Raw genomic sequence first — 11698 nt, forward strand, 5'->3', positions numbered from 1 at the left:
ATCAAGGCTCATCAATATTATAATGGACTCACAGTGTCACATAGTGTGTATTTGAAATACTGAAACAAAGAACAATTTAGCTTTTGAATGGTAGTCTAAATGGTAAAATTGAGATTCTACAATACATATGATTATTTTCATGTGTCAATAATCATCAGACAAAAATCATCAAAGTCTGGGTTGTCATTTCAGTTTTTATTGTTCAACATATTATATTCTGCATGTATGGACATTCATAAATATAGACATACATACAGTAAAAAAATGATGATCTCCTTTGAACAACCTTGATTAACACTTACACCCGATGCATGTTGATGTTTTCCACACTGACAATCATACTGTCAATATTGCTGAACAGATAATTTAGGTGACATGCATATGCACCAAAAATGGGAGTACAACAGTGAAGTCTGAATATTTTGACAGTCCTGTGTAAATGAAAATTGCTGCAGCACTTAGCATAATAGTTAGTACTGGAAGCACTGCATATTTGTCTCTCTGTGTTGACATACAGGTACTTTCATATTTGGCCTGTGCCCAGTCTAGAGAGAAAATGTTTGGCTCAATATTCTTGCCATCAAAATCATCATGGGTGATTGATTCCTCCCCAGCGACCTCAAGTCATGTCACATTTAACATCACAAGTATCCACCAGCATTAAGTGGGATACAGTCCAACATATGTTTCTCTCTGTTGCCTCAGAGGTGTTCATCCTGAAATACATCAGTGGAGTATTACTATCCAAACTGATCAAGGGTAATATTATCTCATGACTGCTAGTTATGAGAAAATGTATCATTATCAGATTTAAGTTACTATTGTGGAGAAAGACATGTCACATAATGAACATATTCATTCGGATAGGTCAAAGGTGGAAAACATTCTTAACAAATGTTTCAACTATGGAGAAGCATAATCTAAATATGCTGACATTTTTTCCTTCTCTGAGTGGGATTTAGAAGTTGGTGTGATGAACAACAAGGAGGGTTCTATGGACATACAACTTCTTTTTAATATAATAGAGCGGCATTTCGGTGTATCTACTAACACCGTTATCAAGCAAGTAACTCTCCTCGTTATTTTTTTTTCTGCAGGGAGATATGTCTGATACAAAAAAGTGTGTTCAACAAGTACACCAGACATTATTCAGACAAATTCATACCAAAAGTAAACAAACATTAACTTGTATCATGTGTATTCTGGAATCACCTGGGCCTCATCTTTGTGGACAACAGGCACCTATCATGGAATAATAATTCAAACAAAGTTCATTATTCATTATTACCACTACAAGCAATATATTAGGATTCAGATATTAGGAAAATATAAATACAGAATATTAGTAACAGCTTAGAGAAAGACTCCAGTCAAAAGTTGTAAAACTCATCTCACAGACATATTATTGAAAAAGGTATAAATTAAGGCTACACAATTTCACAGATATTCAAGATAAAATCCTAGCCTAAGGTATTGAGGACTCAAGCTGTTAGCAATCCTTTCAGTAATTCAGAGTTATGACCAGACGATGAAATGCATGTATTGTAATTCCAGCACCTGTAATTGACACATCAGATTAGGCTCGTTAAGATCTAGCCCAGGGTAAGCATCCAAGCATCCAGTAAAAGTGCCATCTAGATGAGTGCCAGTTAAAATAGGATTAACAGGATTAAGAGTAATTGCCCTGTCTGGTCATTGAGGGACACACCCCATTTTGTATATTCTGTATTTGATAGGCTAATGTAGGTTACACCCATTTTTTGTATCAGTCAACCAATCATAATCTCTTTATTGTTTAAATGTAGATAAAAAGTCTCTTACTACATTTGTCCATCAGTAGGGTTTAGACTCCCAACACAGGTCAGCTGTAGCCCTCAGCCGAGAGGGTTGTACCGACTCTCTTTGGCCACCCCATGTTACTCCGTTCTTGTAAATAAAATTGTGATTAGCTTCTTGTGACCTCGGACTCTTTTGCTGAGTTAGTTCCCCCAAGCAGACCAGCACGCCAGTTAGATAAGGTATTTCACCGGAACCATCACATGGACCCAAGACCCTTATCATAATACACCTGTAGGGAGATGTAATATAATGCATTAAAGGGGAAAAGTCAATTGTGTATTAGCATTCTAGGTAAACTTTAATTCCACAATGAACATAATGAAGGGAGCAAAGGTTTTATTGTCAAGCATAAACAACTGTGCAAACATGTATATAATTATGCTAACTTGCTTTTTAAAAGCAAGAACAAAAATAGTATTAATCAGACTTTTCAAAAGTACATCTACATCAATCTCTGGTGAAAGTTGTGATCGACAATTGACTGACAAATACTTTGGTCAAAGGGAGGTTTATATGTGCTGGTATACTAATGATTGTACAGGTGAAGACTTGTGAGGTGCCAACTGCTTTATTCAAAGGTAAAGAGGTTATACAAACATGGTTGTAAATTGTGTACACTTAAATCAAATTAAAAGGCCTAGAGAAGGTATTTCTTCCCAGCTGATGACAGGCGTGCCAAAGTTTCCCTTATGAAAAGAGATTTCCAAGTGTCAGCCTAAAACGACTACATTGTGTCCTTTTCTTATCAATTCATATGCAAATGTCTGTTCAGCGTTTAACCCATTCAACACCGCAGGCCGCTTAAGCCGCCACAACGTTACGAGTCCCCAGTGGGGACTCGTCTGGGGACCCCAGACACCGGAGGCCGATTATGCGGCCAGGCAGTAGTCACGTCAAAATGAGACATAATTTTAGGAACCTACCTGACTTATGATTCATATATTAAATCTATCACATTTCACAATGTCTGAAAACACTAATTAAATTTCAATTTATCATATGTTATCAGCAGAATTAAAATTATAAACTATTTTTCGCAATGTTATTGAAAACAACGATTCATCGGACACATGCTTCGGCAGCGGGTCTACACACAGGCCCCCACTGCGGGTCAGAAAATCGATAAACTAGGCCCCGGTTTAGTATCAACACCCCCTACTATATAAGACATAAAGGTTCATTACAGAAATACGGTGACATGATCGAAAACCGGACAATTACGCACATATCAATGTATATATCGTATTTTAAAGGTCTCACAAGTATCAAAAGCTTTTGTCCATATCTCCGATGTATGTAAGAGGCATATACATGGGCTTTCCATGGGGTGCATTTTTTGGTTTTTATTAAATCGCCAAAGACCGAGTTGCTGTGCCGGAAGTTTTCAATGCTTCATATAATATTAGATTATTGCTGTCACCTTCACAGTTCCACGGGTGTCTCTGTACTACTCCTGAATATTTGCCTACAAAACAGTTTACTAATTGAATTTAGGACTTAAATATTTAATGAGTTCACTAATTAATTAATTTCCACCATTGCGGCCTATGGAGGTGCTGCATAGCGTTCATGTCAGTGAACGCTATGTATCTTTGCTATAAATGCCTCTGGCTGACTGGTGTTGAAAGAGTTAAAGTATACATTTCCATGCATATGACATCTATAAATACCGTGAAAATTCAGCGTGGTGACATGAAGGTGAGATATACATGTAGTTGTACAACGAAAACGAATACTTACGTGGCTGAGTATATCCATGTTTGGCTAGAATGCACTTTACCGGGCGCAGCCCTCACTGCTCCCTTTACGATCCTTAGGGGGTGGGGTAGCCTAAGGGTTAAGGCTGTAAGGTGAATTCGTAGACCAGACTGCTTCGTAGACGTCGAAATCCGGTGGATTCGTAGACGGATTTAGCGGTAGATTCGTAGACGTTAGCAAAATGGGAAGAGTTCAACCTCAATGATGATGAAAATCGAACAGAAAAAAGTTTAGAAAGGTCATACATTATTTATTGACACATATAGCATGGACACATAATATCATCATAACGTTAATAAAATGGTAATGGCATGGTAATAGCCAAGCATGTAGCCAAGTTTACATGTAATGGCAATACATATAGTTCATAATTTACTTAATTAACACAAGTTCACGTAATTAACAAAAAATATATAATGGTAATTTACACAAGTTCATTCGTTCAAGGGGCGGTGGGGTAGCCTAGTGGTTAAAGCGTTGGCTCCTCACGCCGAAGACCCGGGTTCGATTCCCCACATGGGCACAATGTGTTAAGCCCATTTCTGGTGCCCCCCGCCGTGATATTGCTGTAATATTGCTAAAAGCGGCGTAAAACTATACTCAGTTAGTCAGTCAGTCATTCGTTCAATAACAATAACCATTTATTATACCACATCTATATTAAATTCCAAATCTCTATTACTCTTTCCTTATTTATTTTTTTTCCTTACTTTTTTAATTCGGCCTTCCATTTAAATCGGGGCAGTGGGGTAGCCCAGTGGTTAAAGCGTTCGCTCGTCACGCCGAAGGCCCGGGTTCGATTCCCCACATGGGTACAACTTGTGAAGCCCATTGCTGGTGTCCCCCGCCGTGATATTGCTGGAATATTGCTAAAACGGCGTAAAACCATACTCAGCCGTCAGTCCATTTAAATTTCCCTCAATACTCCGTTTCTATTTTGTTTTGGGGCAGTAACACCATTCTCTCAAAATTTATATTTTTTGTTCCCCTTCATTTCTTAATAAGTGTACTACGGTACCCCGTCGCCGAAATAACTTAGTTGTGCGTGCAACGCTAAATAAAGTAAATAACGAAGTAACCAACTGACCACTGTGAAGATCGAGTGACCCATCCACTGTCGCTCCATTTAGTCACAGAGATCAACCATCATCTACTTTACAATAAAAACGTTAGACTCCCATGTTTTAATTAGATTTGGATTAAAAACTTACAACAAGAAAAACAAACATCCCATGTTTTAATTAGATTTGGTTTAAAAACTTACTACAACAACAAACACAAACATCCCATACGGATTAGTCATGACACTGAGTCAGGACACTTCACAATGAAAACATTTGAGTCTCATGTTCAAATTCCATTTAAAAGATCAACAACAAACTAAACACTATTTTACTATGTAATTAAATATTTATTTTTCGGCCCTTTATTCGGCCTTTTTGACTTTTCATTTCGGCCCATTTGACTTTTAGCCTCGGCCCTTTTGACTTTTTTCCGGCCCTTTTGTCCTTCAGCCCTTTTGACTACAACCCTGGCTCTATGCGTTGTATGTGTGAAAGAAGTGCGTCATAGACAACATGCCATCCAGTGCGACAGCTGCGATCAGTGGCAGCATCGCCTTTGCGACACAGGAATCGACATCGCTACCTACCGCCTGATGACGAAAGGGCACCTACAGATGGACTTCACCTGTAAGAGATGCTCACTACACAACCTAAGTAAAAATCAAACTTAATATATACTATTATTCAATTATTAATACACGTCCACAAAATCACCGTCTACGAACCAGTCTGGGCTACGAATCCACCGCGTCTACGAACTGGTTCAGTCTACGAAATCACCGTCTCCCATGGTTAAAGCGTTGGCTCGTCACGCCGAAGACCAGGGTTCGAATCCCCACATGGGTACAACATGTGAAGCCTATTTCTGGTGTCCGCCGCCGTGATGTTGCTGGAATATTGCTAAAAGCGACGTAAAATCAAACTCAGTCAGTCAGTCCTTAGGGTTAGGGTTTACGGTAAGGGTATGCCACCCTTTACGATCCTTAGGTTTAGGGTAAGGGTTTAGGGTAAGGGTATGCCACCCTTTACGATCCTTAGGGTTTAGGGTAAGGGTATGCCACCCTTTGCGATCCTTGGGGTTAGGGTAAGGCACCCTTTACGATCCTTAGGGTTAGGGTTGGTGAAACCCAGCAGCGCTAATTAATCTGAAAAAGTGCGCCCGGTAAAGTGCAGTACTCCCGCCGGACACATAACAGTGAAAACTGAACAACTCACAGCGATACCCATCGATTTGGACTAGACTTATAAGATATGAAGGGAGACAACTGCTGTTTAAAAAGAAATCTACGTAAACTCTGCAAACGCCTTAGTCTGACTGAGATTTATACTACTTGTTTAACGACTGATTCGGTAGTAACCGGACGCTCTCGGCTTTATCCGGACAGTTGTGCGACAGTACCCGGACTGTCGGACACTCAACATTTTTAAAAAAACAAACATGCAATTTACACACAAAAGATCTAGCAATATATTCCAGTCAGTAGTAACTAACGCCAAACACTGTCCCCATCATTTCCTGCATTCTTTAAACTTTCAATAACATCTTGCAAGATACGCCTCTCCGGCAAAATACGAATTAAATAAAAACAATCAAGTTTTGGGCCAGTCTGATTGGGCCACCGTGTGACATTCTACCCATATAAAAGGGTGTTATACTTTATATTTTATTGTCCCTAAACAGTGGACCAAATACTGATGTCAACTGCTGTGGTACGCGCCCGACAAGGGCTCCAGCGATATTGCGTGCAAGCTGTCTATTTGGCCCTGGCCGAACCTCAGCATCTAAGAATATGCTTGGTATCTCATATGCTTCTGGTACAGTGATTTTTATATCATTCCTATCGAACCTGTTGTCAGGTTCGAGATCCATCTTCAAGGCCATAAATGGTTTCACATGAAATATGTGGTACCTATAATAAAGTAGGAGAAAAGTTACTTTTGTGTAGACATGATAAACACGTAACATACATACGTCTCCTTGCTACTAGTACGATATTTCATGTCTATAGCTTTTTTTTTGTCAATAGCTGTAAAATTTACATGTTTGTCTTAAGTGTTAACTATGTTTTGATTTTATATTGAGGATACACAGTGATATTAAACGTGTCATTGATAATGTTTTTCAAATCCAATTACCCGGTTATACATGAAAATACAGCAACTGGTTTTGTACTGATTGTGTATTCAAGGGCATTCGTATTTATTCCCATTCCCGGCGGCCCACTTTGGGCATGAACTTGATTGAACAGCACTTCGAACGGATAGTCCATCTGTTTAAACATAACAAATAATAATCAGTGTGTGTTTAAATGTCTTTCATGTCTCACAAGCTACTAACATTAAATTAGTGAGAACATATGAGTAACATTCAAACAGTGAACACTGTCTAACAACTGTGTTAGGAAATGTGTTAAACACATGTTATAGTCAGCACAATTGACATTTGAAGTCAAGATCGATGATCTGGTCTATGGTCAAGGTGTCAAGATCAATGCAGCTCTGGTGAAACCACCGTGGACAACCAGAGCACCCCACCCACTCATCACCATCAATGTCGCCAAACAAACACGCAGAACAAAGTCCTCATCATCCGCATACACATCACCATCCTCGTCCTCGTCGTCATCGTATGGAATTTCTGAATCAGACATGTCCTCGTCACTGTCTCTGTCAGTTGCATTACGTGTTTGTAGGCGTTCCATAAAACGTTCTGCTTTCTTCTGTTCAGAAATTCGTTTTTTTAATTCTCTTTTGAATCTTTTTCTCATCGCGACTTGCTTGGCGTGCAATTTTTTCAACCTCTCTCTGTTTCTTTTTCTCCTCCCTTTCTTTTTTTCCTTTTTTCTTTCATTTCATTTTCTGCAGTAAGTTTCCTTCGTTTCTCGAGTAGGATTTCTCGTATATCCTCCCCTGACGCAGATTTCGGTGGGACAGTCCTTCCTCTCTTGTTGGGTCGGTTTTGGACCTTTGGGAGAGTGAGATGTTTATCAAAATCAGTTGGGGGAGTGGTATTGCTCTGTGGAGTATCCTGGGGGTTGGGGGTTGTACCAGAGGGGTTGGGGGTTGTATGAGGAGAGACATGGGCTATTCTAGAATGTGAGGGTGAAGAAGCGGTTGTCTGAGTTTGCTCGTTAAAGACATTGCTTGGGGCCAGTTTCAAACTTGAAGTAACCTTCGATTTGTTAAAGGGAAAGAGGCCAGATTCATGAAAACCTTTTATTGCATTTTCGGCAGTTGCTGACAACTCCCACCTCTGAACACTCTCCCACCTCTGAACACTCTCGCACCTCTGAACACTCTCCCACCTCTGAACACTCTCGCACCTCTGAACACTCTCCCACCTCTGAACACTCTCCCACCTCTGAACACTCTCGCACCTCTGAACACTCTCGCACCTCTGAACCCGCTCGCACCTCTGAACACTCTCCCACCTCTGAACACTCTCGCACCTCTGAACACTCTCGCACCTCTGAACACTCTCGCACCTCTGAACCCGCTCGCACCTCTGAACACTCTCCCACCTCTGAACACTCTCCCACCTCTGAACACTCTCGCACCTCTGAACACTCTCGCACCTCTGAACGCTCTCGCACCTCTGAACACTCTCCCACCTCTGAACACTCTCGCACCTCTGAACACTCTCGCACCTCTGAACACTCTCGCAAAGACTGCTTTCGTAACAGTCTCACCAACATGCTCATCCTGATATTGCCTTACAGACTGACGCCATGTGCGCTTCAATGAGGAAAACAGAGACAGGTCTAAGGGCTGGATAACATGTGATGCATGTGAAGGGAGACAATATAAGATGATGTTATTATCTATTCATGAATTACATGCATCCAAAGTGAGGTGAGTGGAGTGACCATCGACAAAAAGAACCTCTGGCTTTTTGACTGCACAGCGATTGATATGTGGTATGAACACAGTGTGCAGCCAAGAAGCAAACAGCTCAGAGTCCATCCAACCACTCTCACTCCTGCCCAAGACGGCAGATTCAAATCCCTCTAGAGGATTATAATGAAACCTACTCCCGGGATATACTATCATAGGAGTAACGTACGTCCGAGCTGCACTAGCGCAGGCCAGAATCGTTACCTGAGATTTGTCTGAGGATGAGAAATTATACACATTTTGGCATCCTTTCTCTGCAAGAACTTTGCCACTTTTTGGACAAAGGGGAAACCCTGACTCATCAGCATTGAAAATGCGTGATGGTTCGCTTAGTAACTGCACATCTGCATTTTGATTTAAATACTCTGAAAGCGAGTCAAACCACTGGTCATTTTTTTCTTTTGTAACCATGGTCCTTTCCTTTGCCAACTGCATAGGTGTTTTGATCGACAAAGATGGGTTGCGTCTCAGAAAGGCAGAAAACCAGTCTTTTCCTGGTCTGTTATTTTTAAAGGGGTTGGGGCGATCAAAGAGCTGCTCCCTAGTCCGCCCGTACCCAATCTGGGACATCTGGATAGCCCAGAGAAAGTTTCTGCTCCTCCTCATGTGACAGGGGGAGGGTCAACTGGGACCTTGTTCATTAGTTTATCGTGAAGAGTACTCCTTTGGATACCATAACTTGTCGCAGCTTTCCTAACGGAAATCCCTCGGGTATTAATGGCTTCTATCGCCCTTCTCACGTTATCAACGCTGTAGGTTGGTTTATTAGCGTTCCTTCCCCTGTTCATTTTGTTGCAGAACCTAAAATCGTTAGAACATAAATAAGGAATAGTGCAAAAGATTTATGTAAAACATATTATTTTCTTCATATAAGATTATATAATGTTATTATGTTTAATGTTAAATTTTATTTTATTTATAAATTAGTTGGTTTGATGTAAATTTATTTGTTTATTGAAATGGGGATGAGATTGTTATTTCAAATGTGTCAGTTTAAATGTGTCCGAGTACTGCCTTCCCACTGTCATGCACTGAGGCAGTAGCCGGACAGGGCACAAAACGGGCCATTTTTAGAATTTGGCGCCATGGTACTTCGAAGCCGGCTGCATGCATTCACTAGAGTTCTTATGTCAGTTACATTTCATCTAAAACAAGTTGTAAGTAGTACATGATCTTAAAACCGGAAACGGTGTTGCTTAGCGGAAATGTAAGACTATCAGGGGGCGTGGCAGTCAAGTAGGAAGGCAGATATTGGACGCTTTGCACATGGGTGTTACCTCTAGCAGACGATTTTTTGTGACGCAGGGCGGAAGAGGAATATTTATGCGCGTATATGTTGCGCATTAACGCTTAACCTAATTAGCTATAAATATATGTTTAACGAGTGTCCGAGTACTGCCCGTGTCCGGACACTGCCGCTACCGCTCTATATTTTAACAATCTCATGTCCAACGGGAAGTAGTCAGTTGTTATAGTAAAATATTTTCGAGCGAAACTACAATTTTGACGCTTTAGAAACTAATAGTGAAGTAAGCTATGTGTCAGTATGCACCCAGCATGCTAGTCGTTATGTTTCTAGCTTACGTTGTGTTTTGGTGCTTATATGTGTGTGGTATGTACCTCTCAGGTGGAAATAACTTAGCAGTATATTGAGATATGCTTAAAGTATATTCTTGAATAATTCTGTCAAATATTAACCTTGTTTTAACGACGAATATTTGTTTTATGTGCAGGTCTTGCCTCCATGACAACTGGATACCCACACACTGTTACACGTGTTGGCGACGATGTTAACATAACCATGAACCCAGCGAATGTCAGCTTCCCATATTCCGTATGGGTGAATGGTTCGGTAGCTGTGAGACTGTTAGTGGTCATTCCTACGTTACACAGTGTAGTGGTACTCAATACCAGTCACACCGGTTACACGACCAGGATGAGATACACCGGGGAGGACTCACTATCGCAAACAGGACAGCTGAGGTTTACCATCGACAATGTTACTGTACAGGACGCTGGTACTTACTACTGTCAAGGGCAGAATAGACAGACAGTTACTGGATGTAGACAGGTCCTCGTTGTACCACGTGAGTACTGACTGGGGTTAAGAGAACAATATCATGTAAATATATGAATGCACCTAAACTAACATGTAATTCATCAAATATACTGAACCGCAAAAGAAACGCAAGTTTATTTAGAAATGTGAATATTTCTGAATCTGTGGAACAAACAATCTTAACACTACGAAAAAACAACAGACAAGTGATTGTTGAAGAAATGAGTCATGGTCTCTGGTGAAAACAAGAGAGAGAGAGAGAGAGAGAGAGAGAGAGAGAGAGAGAGAGAGAGAGAGAGAGAGAGAGAGAGAGAGAGAGAGAGAGAGAGAGAGAGAGAGAGAGAGAGAGAGAGAGAGAGAGAGAGAGAGAGAGAGAGAGAGAGAGAGAGAGAGAGAGAGAGAGAGAGAGAGAGAGAGAGAGAGAGAGTAGCCGCCAAAGACACCATTTGCAGTTTAAGATTGTAAGCCATGAACCCCACAGTTGACCCAGAGCGCCAGGTAGGATAACTGCAACTAGCATCTGTTAACGTCATTTGTTATGACGTACCGGGTCATCAATCTCCGATCCTGGCAAATACTCACTAGACCAAGCAGGCAGTAGTTATTGTGCTTTTTTTAGACAATCGTGCTTCAACTGCATCTTGGGATGTCTTTTGACGACTGATTTAGCAAAATCCTTGAACAATATTGAAAGGGAATACAATTTAAAAGATTTTCATTGGGTAAGTCAGTAACTTAAAATATGTTAGGGGTTGCTTAATTAGGTTCCATGTGTATATATATAGAACCCTTATGTCCTGAATGATTATTATGATAGTACACTGGTGGTTTGCCTCGAAATTAAAAACACTATTACCAAAAATTTGATGAATACTTTTATCTTCAAAGGTTTTACGCTTTTCAGACGTAACGTCGAAAATAAACGACTACAAAAGTGTCACGTCATTGAAGTTCACATGGATATGCTGTTATGCTTTTAAAATATTATCAAAGACAGGCACTGAACATTTTCTCCCCACAAAGGCGAGGAACACTTGATTCTAGCAATATTAAAACTCAACATGATAATAATTCATGGGAACGT

This window comes from Haliotis rubra, unplaced genomic scaffold (assembly GCF_003918875.1).
Source record: "Haliotis rubra isolate DU_JTF1 unplaced genomic scaffold, ASM391887v1 Scf636, whole genome shotgun sequence".
In the NCBI taxonomy this organism is placed as follows: Eukaryota; Metazoa; Mollusca; class Gastropoda; order Lepetellida; family Haliotidae; genus Haliotis; species Haliotis rubra.